General features: G+C 43.6%; 1 protein-coding gene across 4 annotated transcripts in view; it reads right to left on the minus strand.

Annotated features, from left to right (window-relative positions):
• AIFM1 (apoptosis inducing factor mitochondria associated 1) overlaps positions 1–22914 on the minus strand; it is a 774257-nt gene that overhangs the window by 103427 nt on the left and 647916 nt on the right. The gene's annotated exons all lie outside the window — the stretch shown is intronic.

A 22914-nucleotide genomic window follows, 5' to 3' on the forward strand; every position in this document is an offset into this window, starting at 1 on the left:
CATTATCAAAAAATAGTTGCTTAACAGCAATCTTTCTAAACTCATGCACATTACCAAGGAAATCCCTTATTTTCTGTTTAACGTTCTGCAGTTGCTCCTCTTCTTGTTCTGTGAGATTCCGCCTATTCTGTAACACTAACATTTGCCAGTCCCTCTAAATTCTTATTACTTCTTAAATAAATCTCTCTTTTACTTCCACCCTATTTTAAAATCCACTTTAATTTAATCCCACTCCCTAACTATATTTTCAGAAGAAATTTCTATCTTTTCTAACACCTCCTGAATAATTTCTACTACCCATTCTTTAAATTCCTCTCTTTTCAAAATATAGGTGGGAAAGCACCAGTATCTCATTTTTATTTAATTATCCTGTGTTTTTATTTTAGTTATTATTGGCGCATTATCTGGGGTGGCCACGGTGGTGCAGTGGTTAGCATTGCTACCTCACAGCAGGAGGTTCTCGGGTTCTCGGCTGGGGTCTGCATGTCCTCGCTGTGGTCGCGTAGGTTTCCTCTGGGTGCTCCGGTTTCTTCCCACATCCCAAAGACATGCTGCATGGGATTGGACACTCTAAACTGGCCCCTAGGTGTGAGTGTGTGTGTGTGTTTGTGCCTTCTGTGGAAGGTTGGGCGCCGGGCTAGCAACTCGACACCGTAAAACTCCACTGCCAATCATGAGTGGACAAGGTGATCCGCTGTGGCGACCCTTAACCGGGAAAAAGCCAAAAGAAGAAGAATTGGCACATTATCTGAAATAGTTACTGGATGCATATCAAGACTTTCAATTAAACTCGCATGTTCCTGTGAAAAGTAAATTCTGTCTAGCCTAGCCCAGTTTTTGTACCTAGGGGAATAACATGTAAATTCACTCTAAACTCCTAGTACTGAATTCTCATCTTCCATGACAAATGTTTTCATAAATTTCTTCAAAAATCTCCCCTACATTGTTATATTTTCCCTTCTGTTTCTCCCAGACACATCTTCACTGCTGCAAATCAAATTCCAGTTCCCACCTGTAAGTAATATTCCTTGCTTGGGTCAACTTATTCTTATGAAAGAGGGTGCACCCACCTCCTATACATGATGATCTTTGTACCAATTTGACAGCTAAACAAGTAAGATTTTCCAAGACAGGAAGAGGAGTTTCACTCCTCTTGGGAGGGTTGGGAAGGTGGCCTAATGGTTAAGGTGTTTGCCTTATAAACACAAGGTACAGGGTTTGAGTCTCACAAGGGATAACTGGCTAGGCTTAAAATGGCTCGCAAGGGCAGTTAGCCTAGTACTAATCTATGATCCTATGATCAAAAGGGGCACAGGGTCAGTTTTTCAAATATAATATTAACATCCCATGGGGTAGTACTCGTTTCCTCATGGGTTTGAGATGCAACAATCCCTGAAGACCTGCTGAAACACTCAATGGGAGAAGAAGGGGAATTATGAGAGAGAACAAATTACAAAGATCAAAACATATACTTTGACAGAGGGATAAAAAGAGGCCAGCCTGGAAAAAGTTTGCTAAATACTGAAAAACAAGAGGTTCTGCAGCCTCCAGATGTGACCCACCTCTGGAAATATACCAGAAAGAAAATCTTTTCAACATGAAAGTATAACACTTCCTAGTGTTGAGTTTCCTTGTCTCCTGCAGACTGTGTAGTATCTCTTTGGAGAAATGGTTGCTAAAGGATATTAAGCTGAGATTATCCACGCTGCCAACCTGAGGCTGGTAAGTCGGCTTTGTACCACAGATCCCCCTTCCTGAGTCAAGAGGCTGCAGAACATTGGGAAAAAGCAGCTGTGCCTCCCCCCAGCTGAGCGACACCAGCTAGAAAAAAAATGGTTATGTATGTCATAAGTGGAAACAACCAAACTCAACCTGCCTCCTTTTCTTTCTATGTTTTTGGAAGCCCCTGTCAATCAATCAAGAAAAAAAAACAACGAATGCCCCCTACCCACAGGCTGGGAATACATTTGTTGTCCATGCTGTTCTGCATGGACATTTCATTTATTTGTTTGCTCATTTGTTTGTTTCTTTGCTTGCTGAGGAGTGCACTGATCAAAACTGACCAACTACAGACAAAGCCTGGGAGATACAGTTCACATTTAAGACAAAAAGAACACAGAGAGAAAGAGAGAGAAATGCAGTTGTGTAAGAACTTACCCTAACAGTAGATGTCCTACTTTGCACTGTTGTCATATTTTTTTACATCTGGGATATCCTGCAGAGATAGCTGAATATACCAAAGCCTTTACACCTTTAAGATGCTGTACATCAGATGCATGTCCTATGTCCAAGGCATAAGGTACATATGTGACATATGAGTGCCAAATCCTCACAATTGATTTGCCCCAGAAGAACCAAAGCAACCCAAGAAGAAAAGCAAAAGCATGTACATCCAGGAAGGGAACAAGGTGGAAAAAAAGCAAGAAATCCACTTGGCAAGAAGGAATGCAACAGAGAATAACGGGGAAGGAGGGAGGGACAGAATACTTGAACAAAGAAAAGCAGGACATCTACTGTTTTGGTAAGCTCTTGCAAAATTCTTTACATCTGGGGGGAGTTCAAAAGGTACTAGACAGGATGAAAGGAGGAAGCCACAGCGCAGCCCACCAAGAACCCATGAAGGATAGCCTTGGCAAAACCCACTTGGCCATACAAATCACATCTACCTTGTGATGTTTAGTAAAAGTATGTACAGGAGACCAAATAGCAGCTTCCAACATGGCTGTAGTATCCAGACCCTTGGAAAAAGCACCAGAAGATGCAACTGCCCTGGTAGAATGAGTACAAACAGAAGAGGAAAGATGCCTGCCATGAAAGGAATATGAAAATAAATGTCATTAGAGATCCAGTAGGACATGGTTTGTTTAGAAAGAGTCAATGTCATGGAAATAAAGGAAACAAACAGTTGCACAGATTTCTGTATACCAGTTGTCTTACCTAGGTGATACTTGAGCTGTATATTTTAAACCAAGGTGTGAAGAATTCTCTCACTAGTATTCTGTGGAGAAAAGGGAAAAAAAGGCAGATGAATTGTTTGATTTAAGGACAAGTCATTAACCATCTTGGACATAATGAGGAGGATTAGTAAGAACAGAAACCCTGCCTTTTTAAAAGAAAACAAAAAGGTGAAACTGCCACAAGTGTTTGAAGTTCAGAGACCCTCTTGGCAGGAGAACCACCAAAAGCACCATTTTCCAAGTACAGTGCATTAAGGAAAATGAAGCTGAAGGCTCACAATTAAACTGAGTTAAATAGTCCCAAGAAGAGGGAATATGCTTTCTAGTGGGACTAATATGAAGGATGCCTTTCAAAAAATGGTTTGACTTCAACACATGCAGCAAGGGGCAGCCTCAAAGACAGGCAAGCAGAAATGGCTGACACATAACCTTTAACAGATGAATATGACTGACCAGAATTGAGCAACTCGTACAAATAAGAAAGGACCGTAGGAATACCCACAAAAAAGGGGTCCAGGTCACACTTATAGGTTCATAGGTTAATAAGTTCATACTAGGCTATCTGCCCTAGGGCATTTATAAGCCTAGCCCAGAGTTTTTTTGGCTTACGCCACCCCATTAGATTGAAAGATATTATGCCCATTATTTTGCTGTGCCTCTGTCAAGCAGTGACACTGATGTAATCCCTGGGGTATACCTGCGGTCTCCCATCCATTGGTCAAGATTTCTCTTGAACAAGGCCAGCGAGGTGCTTCGCCTCACATGTACTGGGATTTTGTTCCACAGCATAGGGAGCCTCTGGGTGATGAATCTGTCCCTCCAGCACGTCCTGTTTATGGCTGTGTCAAGGTTTAAGTCTTGTGCTCTTGTGGATCTGATGGATTTAGATTTTTTGAGGTGAAGCATGTTCATTAATTCCGGGTTGGACATGGCCTTGTAAGTCAGGCACAGGTCACCTCTGAGCAGGCGATAAGCGACTGAGTAGAGCTGGAGCTTCTTCAGTCGGGCAGCATAGGACATATTTTTGAGACCCTTTATCCTTTTGGTGAGGAACTTTTGGGGCCTTTCCAACTGCTGCAGGTGTCGGGTCAGATACATTCCAAATGGGGCGTTATACTCAATCATCGGTCTGATGAGTGATGAGTACAGGGGGATGATGACTTCCCTTGACCTAGATGTGAAACCCTTCATGATCAGGTGGGCAATGTAGAAGGTCTTTCTAACTACTTTGGCTACGTGAGTGTCAAATGAAAAATTACTATCAACCTGAGTCCCCAGGTCCCTGATAACTTCTTCTGTGCTTAGTGGATTGCCACCTATATGGTAGCTAGGGGTAACCTTGTTTTTCCCAAAGGGTATGACTATGCATTTTTTAGCGTTTAACTTTAGGCCATGGCTTTGGCACCAGTTATCCGTTTCTATGAGACCCTTATGAAGGATATCTGTGTCTGATGTGTTTTCAACTATGGCGCCCAGTTTGCAGTCATCTGCAAACTTTGTCAGCCATAATCCTCCTGTGTTTGCCTGAACTTCTGAAAAGTAGATGCCGAACAAGAGTGGACCCAGGACCGAGCCCTGTGGGACACCACTTGTGACAGGTTTGGAATCTGACATGGCACCAGCAACTCTAACCCTGTGGGTTCTGTCACTTAGCCAGTTTGCAACCCATCTTGTGACATATGGGTTTACATTTAAGCTGGTGAGTTTTTCTATGATGCCCGAGTGGGGTATCGTGTCGAAAGCCTTTGCCAGGTCAAGGTAGGCTGTGTGGACTGCCTTGCCCTCATCAATGGCCTTGGTGACTGTTTCGAAAAAGTCAACCAAGTTTAAAAGACATGATCTACCCTTGACAAAGCCAAATTGGGTTTGATCCAATGTCTGCAGGTCCCCTATGTCTTTATTTATGAGTTCCATAATGATCCTCTCCATAGCTTTGCAGACCAGACTTGTCAAGCTGATGGGACGGTAGTTTCCAGGGTCGGTGGAGGCACCACCTTTGTGCAATGGGACCACAGTAGCCATACGCCATTCCTTGGGTACGTATCCTGAGGTGAGGCTAAGATTAAACAGCTGCCGTAACTGCGGGTTTAATTCCTCAATGAGCTCGTGGAGCACACAACCGGGGACACCATCTGGTCCCATGGATGCTGTGTTTTTTGCCTTGGAGAGAGCTGTTTTTACCTGAGCATTTGAGATGTTTGGGATGCTACAATCCTCTGGTATAGATATTTCTCCTTTTGGGAGGGGGGGGGAATTAGCACTGAACCTGTCAGCCAGTATGTTGGCAATGTCTGTAGATTCAGTGATCTTTACATCATTTTGTACCAGTTCTGAACATATCTGGGAGTTTCCTCCCAGGTTTCTAACAACTGAAAAAAGCCTTGTGATTGTCTTTAGAGTCCGTGGCAATTTTTCTTTCAAAATTTGCCTTGGAGGATTTTATGAGAGATCTTAGTTTTTTTACTTACAATGATCACGGGTGTCTTCCCTTTTAAGGATTTTGCTCTATCATGTAGTAGCTTTCTCCTTTTGTTGTAGAGCTTGTTTATGGCTGGGGTCCACCAGACTGGACGCCTGCCTTTGGTACAAAGAGTCTTTGTTTTGTTTGGGATTGCCTGATCCATGCAGTCCTGGAGGTGCTGGTAGAAAGCGTTTGTAAGTGATTCAGCGGTTTTAGTGGTGGTTTCCGCTGGCTCTGGGGACTTGAAGGAGACCACACCAGTCCTAAGAAGTGTGAAGTCGGCTTTAGAAAAGTTCTTCACTGTGGTCTTTTCTGACTGGGGTGGGGGCGGGATGAGGACTTCTAGTGAGATTAGTTTATGATCTGATCTCATCAATGAAGGGTATACCTCCGGTGTTGAACATTGTGACCCTATGTTCGTGATGATGAGATCCAGTATGTTGTCACCTCTTGTGGGCATGGTGACTAGTTGTTCCATGGCATTGGAGTTTATGAACTCTAGGAACCTTTGGGTTAGGGTGTTGGGGCTTGAGTAGTGATCCCAGTCTATGTTCGGATAGTTGAAATCGCCTAGTATGATGGTGTTTGGGGTTACATTTTTCCCCTCCAGAGTTTTCAGGAATGCCTTGTGAGGTTCCTGAGTTTGAGAGGGTGGCCTGTAACATGCTACAAATTGTAGAGCAGTCTTGCCTATGGTTAGTTGCACCTGGATGGTCTCCGATGCATCGTGCGTTGTCACCAACCTGGAAGTGAGGGTGTCTTTGATGAATATGGACACCCCTCCTCCTTTCTTGGTGTTTTCCGGATTTTGGGGCCGGAACGCATGATATGAGGTAAAACCTGATAGTGCCGGGGTGCTCTCAGGAGCCTTGAACCAGGTTTCAGTCACAGCACAGACATCGATGTTCTCCATACTGAGAAGGGCTTCGAGTGCGTGCATCTTGAGGTTGAGACTTCTGGCGTTGAGCAGCATTACCCTTAGTTTTTTTCCTTTGTTATGTTCTAAGGTGGTAGGTTTAGAATTTGAGCCTGGCCTAAAAAGGCACTATGGGGTGGCAAGAGCCTTTGCCAATATCCGAAACCTAGGGGTGACAGGTGCAAGCCATCCCTTGCAGCACGTGGCTTGTCCAGCATGTCATCCCAGGCAGACAGACATTGGATCCCCTTTGAATGACACCAGTGATTAAGCCAATTATTAAAGCTGATCATCTTGTCTCTGTACTGTGGTATCATTCTTGGTGAAGGTAGGATACTGCTCAAGGTCAGAGTCATACCTGCCTGGGCTACATAATCAGAGAGCTCCTCTATGTCCCTTTTCATGAAGTCCAGGGAGGTACGTCTCAGGTCGTTCACACCAGCATGGACAATGACTGAGTCATACTTGTACTTGCTGTCGAGTGACCTGAGTGCTTGCGTTATGTGGCGGATTCTAGCGCCCGACAGGCAGCTCACTGTGACCTTCTCCTTACTCAGTCTGGTGAGTGGAATGTCAGTGTGTCTGACTATGGAGTCACCTATGACAAGAGTGTCTGGCATTGTGTTTGGCCTTAAGGGCTGTGACTGTTTGGCACACTGACTTTGTGGTCTATGTGTTGCATGTGTCTTGGTCTGTGGTGGTAGTTGTTTGAGTGTCTGCTTTGGTGGCCTCTGCTGTTTTGGTAGATTTTTGGTCAGAGCCTCCGAGTATATTTTTATGTGTTTGTGTGTGTGATATGAGGTTGTGCTAGTGCTATGTGAGACTGGGTATGTCGTGTGTGTGGTTTCCTTCTCCTCCTGTCTGGTCCTGCCAGTGCTATGATGAGAGAGCTCAGCCTCCAGTTTGGCTATATATTTGCATCTCTCGCATGTGTTTGTGTTTTGTGGGAGAAGGAGAGGGTTGTCTGTGTACATGAGGCAATTGCAACATTGCCTCAATATTCCCAGATTCATCAGCTGGGCAGGAGAGGACACGAGCAACTGACCCCGCGACATGCTAGAATGAAAAGGGATGGGTTTGAACAGACTGAGGGATGTGGATGCTTAAGGAAGGGTAAATAGGCTGGTAGGGTGCTGTGTATAATAAAAAGTGCTATATCAGAGTAAAAAAAGTACTTTGGGTGCAAGTGCTAGGCTATCCGGATAGAGAATAGCCACTTATGAGTCAAGTAGATCAATACTTTTTAGGTATAGAATAGGGTGGTTAGACTATCAGTACAGCTTAGGAATAGCTATTCTAAGGGGAAATTTGAAGAGTGGACTTTAGGTAGCCCGAATAGTTTAACCCTGATTAACCACTGCTGCTCTTATGTGCTACAGTGGCAACTCTACGCTAAATCGCGCTAACGCGCGTTTAGCGTGTTTTATATCAGGGGGCTGAAAAAAGATAGGAACTGGCCCAAAACGACCAATGGACTACAAGTTACTGGCTGAAACCTCACCAAATTGGACAAACAGGCTGCTCAGTGCTTCCCACTCCCACTGGTAAGCAAAGAAACTTCCTTCCTTCCAAATAAGGCTATGAATCAGTAACAGGAACTACAACAAAAGCCCAGGGATCAGCAACTCTGAAACTGGACTACTCTAGTTCAGTAAGGCGGGAAAACAAGAGATATTTTTTTGTGTTTTTTTTTTTTTCAGAAACAAGGAAAAAACAGACAGTAGATGCTATAAATGCTATAAATCGGCTAGCGCACTTGAGTGTGTAGCCTACAGATACAATTTGTAACAATTAGAAAATTAAAGTGCAATAAACAGTATAAATGCAGAAATCACTTTCAATGTAGCAGCAAAACAGGCGAAATGCAGTCGCTAGGTATATAGCAGTGGGAAAGCCACAAAAATATACTTAAATCAGGTAAAAGTCGCTCTTCTAGCTCTCTGATGCTTGGATCACTCTGCTGGCCACCACGAGGATCTGTGCTGAGTTCTGTAAATGAGTAGTAGATATGCCTTGGCCAAATTTCCTCTACTGGTTGAAATATCTCAGATTTACCCTTAGGTTATAGGTTCATACTAAGCTAACTGCCCTTGCAAGCCATTTTAAGCCTAACCAATTATCCCTTGTGAGACTCAAACCCTGCACCTTGTGTTTGTAAGGCAAACCCGTTAACCATTAGGCCACCCTCCCACTTGAGACACCAAGCAGAAAATCTCTTCCATTTAGCCACATGGAATTTTTCAGTAGCGGGTTTTCTAGCCTCCTGCAAAACCCAAAGCACATCCTCAGAAAACTGGTGTCTAAAAGGAATAAAAACCCTATCATCCAAAGAGTTAACTGAAGAGTGGGTAAGTGAGGGTGGATGAGAGATCCCCTGTCCTGGCCAAATGAAACAGAAGGGAGAACCAGTACTGTCTGGGGTAAAACAGAGTCACCAAGACTTTGGCCTGTTCCACAAGATTTTGTGCTGGACTTTTGGTATCAGAGGATGAGGGCGATGGGCATTCACACAAATCTCCTTCCAAGAAAAAGTCAGGGTCTCTACTTTCCAAGCTACAGGATTTGGTACTGTGGAAAAGACCTGGGGAAGTTGTCTGTTCAGAGGGGCAGCAAAAAGACCTGCTTGAGCAGTACCCATGATGTACAGTGTTGAAAAACACCTCCCTGTGAAGCATCCATTCACGAGGATTTGCCCTGCACCTGCTCAAAGTTTCTGCCACAAGATTGTGTTCTGATGGAATGTAAACCACCTGGCGAAACAATTAATTGAGGACAGCAAAGTCCCAAGCCTGAAGAGAAAGTAAGATTTCAAACTTCCTTCTTTGTTGATGTACCACATGGCTGTGGTACTGTCTATGAAGACTTTAGAGGGCATGGAACCCAAATAGAGTAGAAGGCATGAAGGGCAAGAATGAGTGCTCACATCTCCTCGACAATGATATGATCAGCCAGTTGCAGATGAGACCAAAATCCATGGTCCTTGAGGTTTTTAGAGGAAGCTCCACAAACTTGATGAGATATTCGGTGTACAGCTCCTGAGAAGGAAGAGGAACCTGAGAAGTTATACCTGGATTTAGGGAAATTTGGTGAATCCACCAGTAGAGCTCAAGCCTGAGACTGGGCAGGGGATGGCAGTGCTGAAACCAAAATGTCTTGAGATATCACTGAAATTTTCTCAAATGTAATTTGGCGAAGGGAAGCATGGTAACAGTGGATGCCCTAAACCCCAGAACTTGCAGAATTTCCCTTGAACGATGGATTGGGAAAAAGAGACTAAAAAATAAGTAGTTAAAGGAAGGACTTTGGGGGAGGGAGATGAGCCATCACTGCTATGATCTGAATCCTGCATCTCCAAAACACTTGATCCTGAGAGGGGATCAACAAATACTTTGAGATTTAGGGTGAACTCCATACTGCAAAATAAGTAGTTTAGTAAAGTGAAGATCCTGAAACAGGAGCTACTAAGATAGGGCCTGAATAAAAAGGCAGTCTAAATAAGGGAATATTTGAATTCCCTGAAGTCTATAAAGGCTACCACCCGAGCAAAACCTTTGGTAAAGACCACTGGAACTGTAGAAATATAGAATTGATAATTTGAGGGAAAAACAGAAATGCAAAAGCTTTCAGAAGCAAGGGTTAATAGTATATGCAGGTACGCATCCTTCAAATCCAGAGACACCAGAAATATTTGGGGAATCAACACAGGAAACAGTGTCTGGAGAGACAATATCCTGAAGGAAAGAACTTTTAGAAAGGTGTTGAGAAAGGAAAGATCTAGAAAGGTTCTCCAAGGCCCCTCCTTCCTGGGCAGCAGAATCATCACCGAGTAAAAACCCTTGCCCTGCTGGGAAGGGTGAAAAGGTTGGATTGCTCCCTGAACCAAAAGTTCCTGAAGGACCACAGGGAAAATAGGCAGCTAAAAAGCCAGGGGACTGTGGAAGGGTGAAGGGACTTCAAACCATAAAATAACCCTTTGGATAATGAAAAGCACCCAAGAGTCTGTGGTGATCTGTTGTCAGAAAGAAAAAGACAAGAGTTAGCCTGAGAAATAGAGGAATCTGGCTACGGGGTAGAACAGGCTGAATGTCAACTATAATCATATTTGTGTGGGAAAAGTACAGTTTTGTACCTACCATAAATGTAGATGTTCGAAGATCCACATTGCTGCAGTCCTTACATATGGGTAGTCCGCTGTCCTCGGTCGGCCTGAATACCAAAGTATAAGGCTGACGTCGGTCAAGGCGCTTAATACTGACATCAGGACGTCAGGGTACAAAAGCGCATGACCGACGTCATATCCTCAGTCTTTTCTTGCCCCAGATGTCAGAAGGCCCTAACAAGAAAGGCCAAAGCCAAAAAACAGCAAAAAATAACCAACCACCCGTGCACTAACCATATTTACAATATGTACAACACAAACCATACCACCACCTCTAACAACAGAGGGGAAGGAGGGAGGGTAAATTGGACTGCAGCAATGTGGATCTTGAACATCTACATTTATGGTAGGTACAAAACTGTACTATGTTCTTCATCTCACATTGCTGCAGTCCTTACATATGGGTAGAATCCCAAAGCAGAGGTAAGGGAGGATGGCAAAACTATAAAGCATTAGGAGCTGCCAAAATGCCCTGTAAAATTGCAGTGGCAAATCCAGCCCTGGATTTAGAGTAAAGTGGAAGGTGGTAATGCTTAGAGAAAGTATGCACTGAACTCCAAGTAGCTGCTTCCAAAATATCTTTAGTAGCCACCCCCCCCTTAAAAAAGCAGTAGAAGTGGCAGTAGCCCTAGTGGAATGAGGCCTAATTCCCAGCTGGAATCTCCTTACCATGATGGGAATAACAGAAAGCAATACAAAAACCAATCCACTTAGAAATAGTTTGTTATGAAACAGGTTTGCCCTGAGAACCCAAAGCAAAAGAAACAAACAACTGCTGAGACTGCCTGAACCCTTTGGTTCTGCTCAAATAATATCGCAACTGTCTGTGTATATCCAAAGTGTGCAAAATCCTTTCCCTTTATTTTGCCTTTATTTTGGGGTTTGCATAAAAAGTAGGCAAATGAATAGTTTGGTTTAAAGCCACACTAGAAACCACTTTAGGCATAAAAGAAGGGTTAGTGCAAAGACACCCTATCCTTGTGGAAAATTAAGAAAGGCTCAACCGCCATAAGGGCCTGTAATTCAGAAACCCTTCTACAGAGGTAATGGCCAACAAAAAAGCAGTCTTCCATGATAAATATTTCAACTCTGCAGATGCTGCAGGCTCAAAAGGTTGTAGAGTGAGTTTCTCCAACACAAAATTGAGATCCCAAGCAGGAGTAGGAGCTCTACGTGGGGTCTTATATTCTTTGCCCCTCTAAGGAATTGCTTAAACAAAGGCTGAGAAAATAATGGTGGGTCACAGTCATAGTGAGCAGAAATTGCTGCAGCATGAACCTTTATAGAGGAGAAGGACAAACCTTTGTCCAATAACTCAGTAAGGTATTGAAGAGCAACACTTAAATTAGGTTTAGAAACATCAAAGTCCTTTGCTGTACTCCAAAATAAAAATCTCCTCCATTTATCTGCGTAAACTTTCCTTGTACTAGGCCTTCTGGCCTCCAAAATAACATTCAAAACTTGTTGTGGAAGCTGAGACCCTCCAGGGTTTAAAACAGAATATGCCAGGCTGTTAGACGTAGAGAGTGAAGTTTGACATTGAGTAAATGACTGTTCTCCTGAGACAGCAGGTGAGGAATTGAAGGCAAAGGCCATGGAGGCTCCCGTACCAGACTTCTCAGTAATGGGTACCAGTGCTGTTGAGGCCAATCTGGAGCTATTAAAATCATGTTTGGCTTGTCCTGTCTGACCTTCAGGAGTACCTCTGGGAGGAGAGGCAGAGGTGGAAAGGCATACACGTGAAGATTGCTCCAATTGAATGAGAGAGCATCCACTTTCCAAGCTGTGGGATGAAACCTTTTTGTGCAAAACTTTGGCAGCTGTTAATTTAGTGGAGAAGCGAACAGATCTATGTCTGGAGTTCCCCATAACACTGTCAATCTCTGAAATACATGAGGATCCAATTTCCACTCGTGGGGATCCATAATTTGTCTGCTCAACACATCTGCTAAGGAGTTCTGTGCTCCTGGCAGAAACCTTGCCTGAAGATTTAGCTGTAAACTGAGAGCAGTCTCCCACAAAATCATTGCTTGTCTGCATAGAGGATATGAATGTTCCCCTTGCTTGTTGATGTACCACATGACAGTTGTGTTGTCTGTTTGAATCAACACCTGCCCTGGAAGAAGTAAATCCTTGAAAGCTATCAATGCAAATTGGACTGCTAACATCTCCTTCAAGTTGATATGTAGATGTTGAAGTCTGGCAGGCCACGTGTCTTGTACCCATTTTCCATTTAGATGAGCTCCCCAAGCTTTGTCTGAGGCATCTGTCGTAAGAATCTGACTCGCCTCTGGCCGGGTCACAGAGAGTCCCTTGTTTAGGTGACATTCCTGAGCCCACCACAAAAATTCCTTTTGAATGCAAGGTATTATCTGAATGACAGTGTCCAAATCTTGGCAGTGCTGTGTCCATACATTTTTGAGATACCATTGTAGCTTCCTCATATGCAGTTTGGCATTGGGAAGTACCAGAATACAAGATGCCATGAACCCCAAGGCTTGAAGGACTGTCCTTGCAGTCAACCTGGACTGACGAGACAATTGGTGGAAGTAAAGAGAAAGATTCTGTTTGTCCGGGGTCAAAAAGGCCATCTGGGATGCTGTATTCAGTCTCACACCCAGAAAGCACATGTCCTGAGAGGGTACTAGACTGGACTTTATTTCGTTCACAGAATACCCCAGGCATCTTAACACTGCCATCACATACTGTAGATGATGAAGAAGTTCGTCCTTTCCTTGGGCCAGAATCAGGCAATCGTCCAAATAAGGATAGATTTGTATTCCTCTTAGCCTGAAGAAAGCTACCACTGGAGCCAGAACCTTCGTGAACACTCTGGGCGCAGTAGATAAGCCAAAGGGCAATGCAGAGAACTGATAATGAGAAGTCCCAGCCCGAAAACGCAGATACTTCCTGCAACTGAGCCTGATAGGAACATGAAGGTAAGCCTCCTTGAGATCCAGAGTCACCATCCAGTGATCTTTGCCCAGCAGAGGTAAAAGCTGTTGTAACGTCAACATTTTGAACTTGGGAATGTCCAGATATGTGTTGAGGATAGATAAATCCAAAATTGGTCTCCACGTGTTCCCTTTCTTTGGTACTAGAAACAGGCGAGAATAAAATCCTAGGCCCACTTCTGGCAGAGGGACCGGCTGTATGGCCCCTATTTGAAGTAGTAGAGAAATTAATTTGTTTGTGAGCCTCTAGTCTTTGCTGAGGAGGAACGTCCGGCATGCCTTTGAAAGGAGGCAAGGTATGGAAATAAAACTTGTAACCTTGGTGTATGATATCCAATACCCATTTGTCTTGGGTAATCAACATCCAATTTTCCTTGAAGAGTGCCAACCTTCCTCCCAAAGGTGCTGCCAGGCAAGAAGGATCTGGCAGCTGAAAAAGTAGGTCATTGGGCCTGTTTACGAAAGGACTGGCCCCTGCCCTCACCGAAGATTGTGCAGGTGAACTCCTGTTCTAGGTCTGAAAGAACTCTGAGCTCTGCCCCTACCACGTCTAGATCTACCCCTAGACTGAGAATCATAAGAAGGATACGTCCACCCCTTAGCAGGCCAATTCCTACTAAACTTCGGAGGCTGAACTTGCAAAAAATCTTTAACAGCCTGCATAGACTTAGCCTTGTCTTCCATTTTCTTCAAGACTGACTCCACAGGTGAACCAAACAACACATCAGACTGCAAAGGAGCATCCAAAATCCTTGTCTTAACATGGTCAGATAAATTCTGATCCTTCAGCCAGGCGTGCCTGCGAAGAACCGAACCAGTGGCAGCCACCCTAGACGAGGCCTGCACAGCATCAAAACCACATTGTAATGAATGCTTACCCACCTGTTCAGAGACATGCACCAAATCTTGTAATTCTTTACACTCAATGCCTTCCGCCAGAGCATCCACCTTAGACTTCAACTGAGAAAGAAGAAAGTTTTGACATTTCAACATATGAAACTGGCAATTCAAAGCCCTCATAGCTAAGGTAGAAGATGTATAGACCTTCTTTCCCCATCTATCCAAAGCTCTGGCCTCTTTATCTAGAGGAACTGGATTTTTTACAACAGAGGCCTTGACACCCTTAGGTCCCTGACTAATAGTTTCTGGGTCCGCCCTAGGACTCTTATAAAGATATTTATGAGCCTCAGGCACCCTGTAATACCTATCCGGTTTAACAGGAGCAGGAGGCAGAGAATCAGGATTAAGTGAAGCCTCTGCAAACACATCTTCCACAACATCCAGAACAGGGGGTATAGCCAAGGGCCTATGCTGGGGTAAAAGCAAAAATTCCCTAAGCCTTTTCCGAGAATCAGAGAAGTCCTGACCTTCCCACTTAAAATGTTCCCTCATAGAATGAAGTGTCTCTGAAAAAGAAAAATCCTCTGGAGGAGAAGCAGAAGGAGTGGAATCATCTGCATCAGAATCAGAATAAGGCGAGTACTCCTGCAAGTCTTCAGCCGAAGACTCTGAAACATCCAAGCCTGCTCCAAACTTCCCAACTCTGGCTCCACCCTAGGCCTCTTATCAGGAGGGGGCAAAGAACCTCTAATCAGAGTAATCAAATCTTCTGCCATTTTAAGCATGTGCTTCTTAGGCACAGACCCTGCTGAACTAGGAGTGACACCAACAGAAGCTAAACCTGGCCTGCCTCTGGGAGAAGCCTTGGAAACAGAAGGAGAGGGCCTAACCACCTTAGGAAGAGAGGGGAGTACAGTAACCTGAGAAGCCCCTTCAGCCTGACCTGCCTCCTGAGAGGCCACATCCTGCAAAATCAAAGTCTCCCCCTGAGACTCCAAAGAAGTCTCCGTCGGAACCACCGGCTCCACTGAAGCCTCTAAAGAACCGGCGTCCGGAACGGACGACTCATCTTGCCTGGGTTTAACTGTTTTGTCTTTGCGCTTCTTCGTAGAAGCGGGCGCCAGAGAGTCCGACGGCATATTATAATTGCACCGCTTACCGAAGACCAGCCTAGCACAATCTAACCTTCGCTTAATAGTGCGTTTATTGAACCTAGCACAAAAGCGACACCCAACAACGTCGTGCTCAGGCCCTAAACAAGGAATACACAAGGAATGATAATCCCTATGCGGTATCTGTTTCCCACAAGAAATACAGTTGTTCACTTTTTCTGACATCCGGTAAAACACTGAGGCAAGAAAAAACCAAAATATTCCCCAACGGGGTACTTAGCCAACTTGGATTCGGTCTGAAACTCCGAACTCGAAAAATTTCAGAACGCCGAACGGCACTTGCAATGCTGCTTCTGCATCGGACCATGCGGCAAAAAAGACTGAGGATATGACGTCGGTCATGCGTTTTTGTACCCTGACGTCCTGATGTCAGTATTAAGCGCCTTGACCGACGTCAGCCTTATACTTTGGTATTCGGGCCGACCGAGGACAGCGGACTACCCATATGTAAGGACTGCAGCAATGTGAGATGAAGAACATCTGAGGTTTTGACCTTTAGTTCCCAGAGAAGGTTGGTCAGGAAAAACTCTCTTGGAAGCTCTTTTACCTCTAAAAGACTGTCCGAGTTGTCTGCAGACGAAGGAAGGTTTAGAGGGATAATTTTTCTGAAATTTTAGAAGAGGATAAAGAAAGATTTGTTTCAGAATTCCCATAACTTTACCCTTCTCTTACAGGGTCTTATAAACCTCAGTAGTTGCTTTGTCCAAGACATTCAGATTGTTCAAAGGAGAATCCAGTAATTTAAGCCTTGATATTCTCAGGAAGAACCTGTAGATGTAACCAAAAATACCTCCTTATCACAGATCTAAATGCAACAGCCCTAGATCTGGCATCAGCAACATCATAGCTGCATTTAATAGAATGGCGAGCCACCTGAGAGGCAAAACTTAAAAAAAGGGAAAGGGCAGAAGTCTTTTCCTCAGAGTCAGGTGTATTAATCAGAATACCTCCCAGCTTTGAAAGAAGAGCCAAGTACATTATCTAGTCGGGTCTACTTTGACCCATCGAAATTACACATTACAGAAACTTAAATAAGTGATCCCACTTCAGCAAAAGTGCATTTAAACAAAAATGCACTTTCACAAAACTCAGTATATCGAATAAAAACAAAAATCACACACAAAAAAAATAAAATAAAACAAATTTATGCAGGGGGCAAGCCCCCCTGCACCCCCACACCCCTGCTACTTATTATATACTAACTCAGAGATCACACTACACTGGGGAAAAGGGAATATTCCCTTATCCTCATTGTACCCCGATCTTTAACTACTCGGTGTACTGAGTTTCGCGAAAATAGGTTTTCATTTAAATTCACTTTTGCTGAAGTGGGTTCATTTATTTAAGTTTCGGTAAAGCGTAATTTTGATCGGTTGAAGGAGACCCATCTAGTCATATGAGTCTGGTATTTAACAGCCCTGAAAGCAAAGGTAACAGAATTGCACACTTTTTCCCCATACCTTTCCAGAGCACGACTGTCCTTATCTGAAATTAAAAACTTAGAGAAGAGTCACTTAGACAGTTTATTAGCAGCCGCAGAAATAACAGCCAGATCAAAGGGAGGACTTTTATAAAAAAACTTTTGGGTTTCAGGAACTTTATAGAACCTGTTAAGACTTCTTAGGGGCAGAAGGCTAGGCATCAGGGGCCTGGGAAGCCAAAGAAAAAGTGTCCAGAAGGGCATCCAAAAAGTACAGTTGTGTACACTTACCATAAATGTAGATGTTCGAATGTATTCACTGTTGCAGTCATCACCTGTGGGGGGGTATCCCTGCTGTGGTAGCCCTTGGCCGGTCCGAATACCAAAGTCAATGTTTTTCTGTGTCAGCTGCTGTCGCTTGTTGACTGAAGTCAGGTCGCCAGTACTATAAAGCAAGCCAGCCGACGCCATTACATAGGTTTTTCCTGCCCTAACTAGTCAGAAACATCAGAAAATATGGTAAAGTGGTCCTGGTGACGAAAAGCTACCATACGAAGCTTATGTCTCCCTAAGGAAAGAGGATATAAGGGGGAAGGAGGGAGGGAGGGAAACCAGGACTGCAACAGTGAATACACTCGAACATCTGTACTATGTTCTTCATGTTTCACTGATGCAGTCATCACCTGTGGGAGGATTCACAAAGCTGAGGAGAGGGGTGGTAGGATTAGTAAGAGACCTAGGCCTGGGTTAGCATGCCCTGCATAACTGCGGAGGCAAACCTTGCCCTAGCCTTAGCGAAAAGAGGTAGGTGGTAATGCTTTGTAAAGGTATGGAGAGAAGTCCAGGTGGCAGCTTCCAAGATGTCCCTGGTGGGAACTCCTCTGAGGAATGCTGCGGAAGTGGAGGCTGCCCTAGTGGAATTGGTACAAACAGACTTAGGGGGTGGTTTTTCATGTAATCTATAGCAGAAATGGATACAGTGTGATATCCATTTGGAAATGGTTTGCTTGGAAATGGGCTTGCCTTCTGCCCCTGGGGCAAAAGTGACAAGAAGTTGGTCTGTTTTCCTGAAGGGTTTAGTGCGGTCCAGGTAGTATCTGAGCTGTCTGTGCATGTCTAATGAGTGCAGAATTCTTCCCCCCCTGTTTTGAGGGTTAGGAAAAAAGGTGGGTAGATCTATGGCCTGGCTGAGGGGCACATTAGATACCACACTGGGCATAAAGGAGGGGTTAGTCCTCAGGGAGACCCGGTCTGCATGGAAAATGATGAAGGGCTCAGTGGCCATCAGTGCCTGAAGTTCTGAAACCCTTCTGGCTGAGGTGATAGCTAGAAGGAAGGCAGTCTTCCAGGAGAGGTATCTTAGTTCTGCTGAAGCAGCAGGTTCAAAGGGTGGTAAGGTTAGTTTTTCAAAAACATAATTCAGGTCCCAGGCTGGCGTGGGTGGCTTTCTGGGAGGTCTGACATTAAAAGCCCCGCTGAGGAATTGTTTACTCAAAGGATGTGAAAGCAGGGGATGATCTGTATCGAAATGAGCCGAAATCCAAAAAAGAAAGAAGAATGGCAGGACACTGCTGGATTAACTCCTCCTTTTATTAAAACAACCAAAACATCCAAGGATAAGCGCTTTCGGGTGTGATACCCTTCATCAGATAAAGAGAACAAACATTACCACTGTTTTAAATTAAAAGCCAACCAATCAGCAATCAGTAAATTACCCGCCTTTTTAGTAGGGCGGGTTTCAAAGGAACCATGTCATTTAACCCTGGGCTCCTATGAGCCCTCAGCTCCAAGATCCATTCAGATTCAAGGGATTCTGTCATCAACCTTATATCTCCTCCCCTATTATTTAACCTTACGTTAACCACAGCCCTGAAGCTGAAAGTATGTGTTGAGTGCTGTTCAATGTGCCTATAAAGAGCATTATGCTCATTTTTATTTCTAATATTGGAAAGATGCTGTAAAATTCTGATCTTAAACATATTATTGGTCTTCCCAACATAATATGCTGCGCATTGTTCACATGTAGCCAAATAAACTATGTTACTTGTCCTGCAGGTAGCCCTTGCCTTAAGATGGTATAACCTTCCAGTAACAGGATGTTTAAAAGTTGCATTCTTATTGATAGACGGACAGGCATTACAAAAGCCACAGGGAACACTGCCTGGGCTCTCCTTAAATAAATTGGATGTAGTAAAAGCCTTTTCATTACAAAGGATGTCCTTCAAATTCTTATTTCTCTTGTATCCAAAGCTGGGTCTGGTTCCTAATAGATCCTTTAACTTATTGTCACTTCTTAAGATGTTCCAGTTTTTAAAAATTATATTTTTTATATCTTTGGTATTGCTACTGTAGGTGACAAACAACTTAGGTTCCCTTTTTTGTGGAACTTTGGCCTTGGATTCAACGAGCTCTTGTCTGATCCATGGTTTGTATTTACTATCCCTGTTCTGCCTGCTATCATTAATGACTTCACTAATCATCCCCTCTTTGTATCCTCTGCCCAAAAAACATTGCTTCAAAAACTCTATCTCTTTCTCATACTCTGTATCATTCATTGATATCCTAGATATTCTGCCTGCCTGGCCCTGAACTATGTTGGGGAACATATGACGGGGATGCATGCTATCAAAGCATAGCAGACTGTTTTTCCAGCAATCCTTTCTAAATAACTTCGATGAAAAACCATTGCTAGTTTGTGTAATACTGACATCCAAAAAATCTATGCTGGTATCAGAGAAATTCAACTTAAATCTAAGGAAGGATGTAGTGGAATGTAGATAGCTGACAAAATCTATTAACATGTCTACCTCACCCCTCCAAAAGAAAAAAACATTGTCTACAAAACGTGTATACATATACACATGTTGTTTCCATAATGGATGTTCTAAAATTACATCTTTCTCCCAAAACCAAAGGACCAGGTTGGCGTATGTATTAGCACAGGGGGTGCCCATAGCTGTGACCAGTGATGGACACCACCTTTTACCAACAGAAAATTCAGGGGTTGTTATTAGATAAGAAAGTCTATGTTCCACTCAACCCCATAGGTGTCAAGATGTTAGTGGATGAAGTACACAACACCTTGAAGAGGTTAAATTTTGATATGCTAATAAGTGATGAGATGCTACAATTTCTTTGGATAGAAAAAGCAGTTATACCTATTTTTAAAGCTCTGCCAAAAATTCATAAATCAGTAGAAGACCCCCCCATTCAGACCCATTGTCTCGGGTAGAGGCTGGGTCACGGAGCATATCTCCATCTGGGTAGAATATACACTTCGACCACTTCTAGATAAAGCAACCTCTGTGTTGAAAGACACTGGTGATTTCCTTAGAAGGGTAGGCAGGTTCAATCATAATAAGCCACAGGGAAAACTTTTAATGGTGACGTTGGATGTCCATAATCTTTTTACTGTGATCAGTAATGACTTTGTTATCCAAGCCATAGGTGGGGTTCTGAGTGACTTGGGTGAGGAGGACAACAATATATCCTTAGTTAAGATGATGTTGGCCTTGGTCTTAGAGAATAATGTCTTTATAGAGAACAAGCAAATATATAGACAAGCACAGGGGGTAGCTATGGGCACCCCCTGTGCAAATACATACGCCAACCTGGTCCTCTGGTTTTGGGAGAAAGATGTAATTTTAGAACATCCATTATGGAAACAACATGTGTATATGTATACACGTTTTGTAGAAGATGTTTTTTTCTTTTGGAGGGGTGAGGTAGACATGTTAATAGATTTTGTCAGCTATCTACATTCCACTACATCCTTCCTTAGATTTAAGTTGAATTTCTCTGATACCAGCATAGATTTTTTGGATGTCAGTATTACACAAACTAGCAATGGTTTTTCATCGAAGTTATTTAGAAAGGATTGCTGGAAAAACAGTCTGCTATGCTTTGATAGCATGCATCCCCGTCATATGTTCCCCAACATAGTTCAGGGCCAGGCAGGCAGAATATCTAGGATATCAATGAATGATACAGAGTATGAGAAAGAGATAGAGTCCTTGAAGCAATGTTTTTTGGACAGAGGATACAAAGAGGGGATGATTAGTGAAGTCATTAATGATAGCAGGCAGAAAAGGGATAGTAAATACAAACCATGGATCAGACAAGAGCTCGTTGAATCCAAGGCCAAAGTTCCACAAAAAAGGGAACCTAAGTTGTTTGTCACCTACAGTAGCAATACCAAAGATATGAAAAATATAATTTTTAAAAACTGGAACATCTTAAGAAGTGACAATAAGTTAAAGGATCTATTAGGAACCAGACCCAGCTTTGGATACAAGAGAAATAAGAATTTGAAGGACATCCTTTGTAATGAAAAGGCTTTTACTACATCCAATTTATTTAAGGCGAGCCCAGGCAGTGTTCCCTGTGGCTTTTGTAAAGCCTGTCCGTCTATCAATAAGAATGCAACTTTTAAACATCCTGTTACTGGAAGGTTATACCATCTTAAGGCAAGGGCTACCTGCAGGACAAGTAACATAGTTTATTTGGCTACATGTGAACAATGCGCAGCATATTATGTTGGGAAGACCAATAATATGTTTAAGATCAGAATTTTACAGCATCTTTCCAATATTAGAAATAAAATTGAGCATAATGCTCTTTATAGGCACATTGAACAGCACTCAACACATACTTTCAGCTTCAGGGCTGTGGTTAACGTAAGGTTAAATAATAGGAGGAGATATAAGGTTGATGACAGAATCCCTTGAATCTGAATGGATCTTGGAGCTGAGGGCTCATAGGAGCCCAGGGTTAAATGACATGGTTCCTTTGAAACCCGCCCTACTAAAAAGGCGGGTAATTTACTGATTGCTGATTGGTTGGCTTTTAATTTAAAACAGTGGTAATGTTTGTTCTCTTTATCTGATGAAGGGTATCACACCCGAAAGAGCTTATCCTTGGATGTTTTGGTTGTTTTAATAAAAGAAGGAGTTAATCCAGCAGTGTCCTGCCATTCTTCTTTCTTTTTTGGATTTTGCTGTTTGCTGGGACTTTGTCATAGCACAGAACGTTTGGTTTTGAAATGAGCCGAAATGGCTGAGCCGTGGATTTTAATATAAGAGAAGGAGAGGCCACTATTGAGTAACTCTGCTAGGTAGTCCAGGATAAGAGGGATAGAAGGTTGTGAGGAATTGCCCCCTCTGGACTGGCTCCAGGAGCAGAATCTTTTCCATTTATCTGCGTAAGACTTTCTGGTGCTGGGCCTTCTGGCTTCTGTGATAATGTCTAGGACCGGTTTGCCTAACAGGGGCCCCCTGTTTGCCTTTAGAGTACTAGCCAAGCTGACAGTTTGAGAGTCTGCAAGTCTGGGTGCCGCATCCCCCACCCCCACCTGAGTAAAGAGGTCCGAGATCAGGGGAAGTTGCCTGGGATCCTGTAATGTCAGGCTGCATATTAAGGGGCACCAATGCTGCCTGGCCCAATCTGGAGCAATAAGGATGGTCTTTGGTCTCTCCTCCCTTATCCTGATCAGTATCTTGGGAATAAGAGGCAGAGGAGGGAAAGCATACACAAAAGAGGGAGTTCCAGGGGAAGGTCAAGGCATCCACCTTCCACGCTAGGTGTTGATACTCCCTGGTACAGAATTTTTCCAGCTGGTGGTTGAGGTGCGAAGCAAATAGATCCACCTCTGGAGTTCCCCACTCCTGAGTGACTTGCAAAAAGATTTTTCTGTGGAGCTGCCATTCATGGGGGTCCAGTAAGTTTCTGCTTAAGTGGTCTGCCAGGGTGTTGTTGATCCCTGTTAGTATTGGGCTATTAGGTGTAATACCTAGGAGGAGGCCGTCAGGTTCATGGCTAGCCTGCACAGAGGGCAAGATTGGGTCCCTCCCTGTTTGTTGATGTACCACATTACTGTGGTGTTCTCTGTTCTGATAAGGAGAACCCCTGGTCTGAGATGGGGTTTGAAGGATGTCAGGGCCTTTTGTACAGCCATCATTTCCTTCTGGTTGATGTGTAACGGAAGGTGCTGGGCATCCCAAAGACCTTGGGTGCACCTGCCTGCTAGGTGAGCACCC

The sequence above is a fragment of the Protopterus annectens genome, chromosome 15.part0 (genome assembly GCF_019279795.1).
Source record: "Protopterus annectens isolate FY-2018-M chromosome 15.part0, PAN1.0, whole genome shotgun sequence".
Lineage (NCBI taxonomy): Eukaryota > Metazoa > Chordata > Ceratodontiformes > Protopteridae > Protopterus > Protopterus annectens.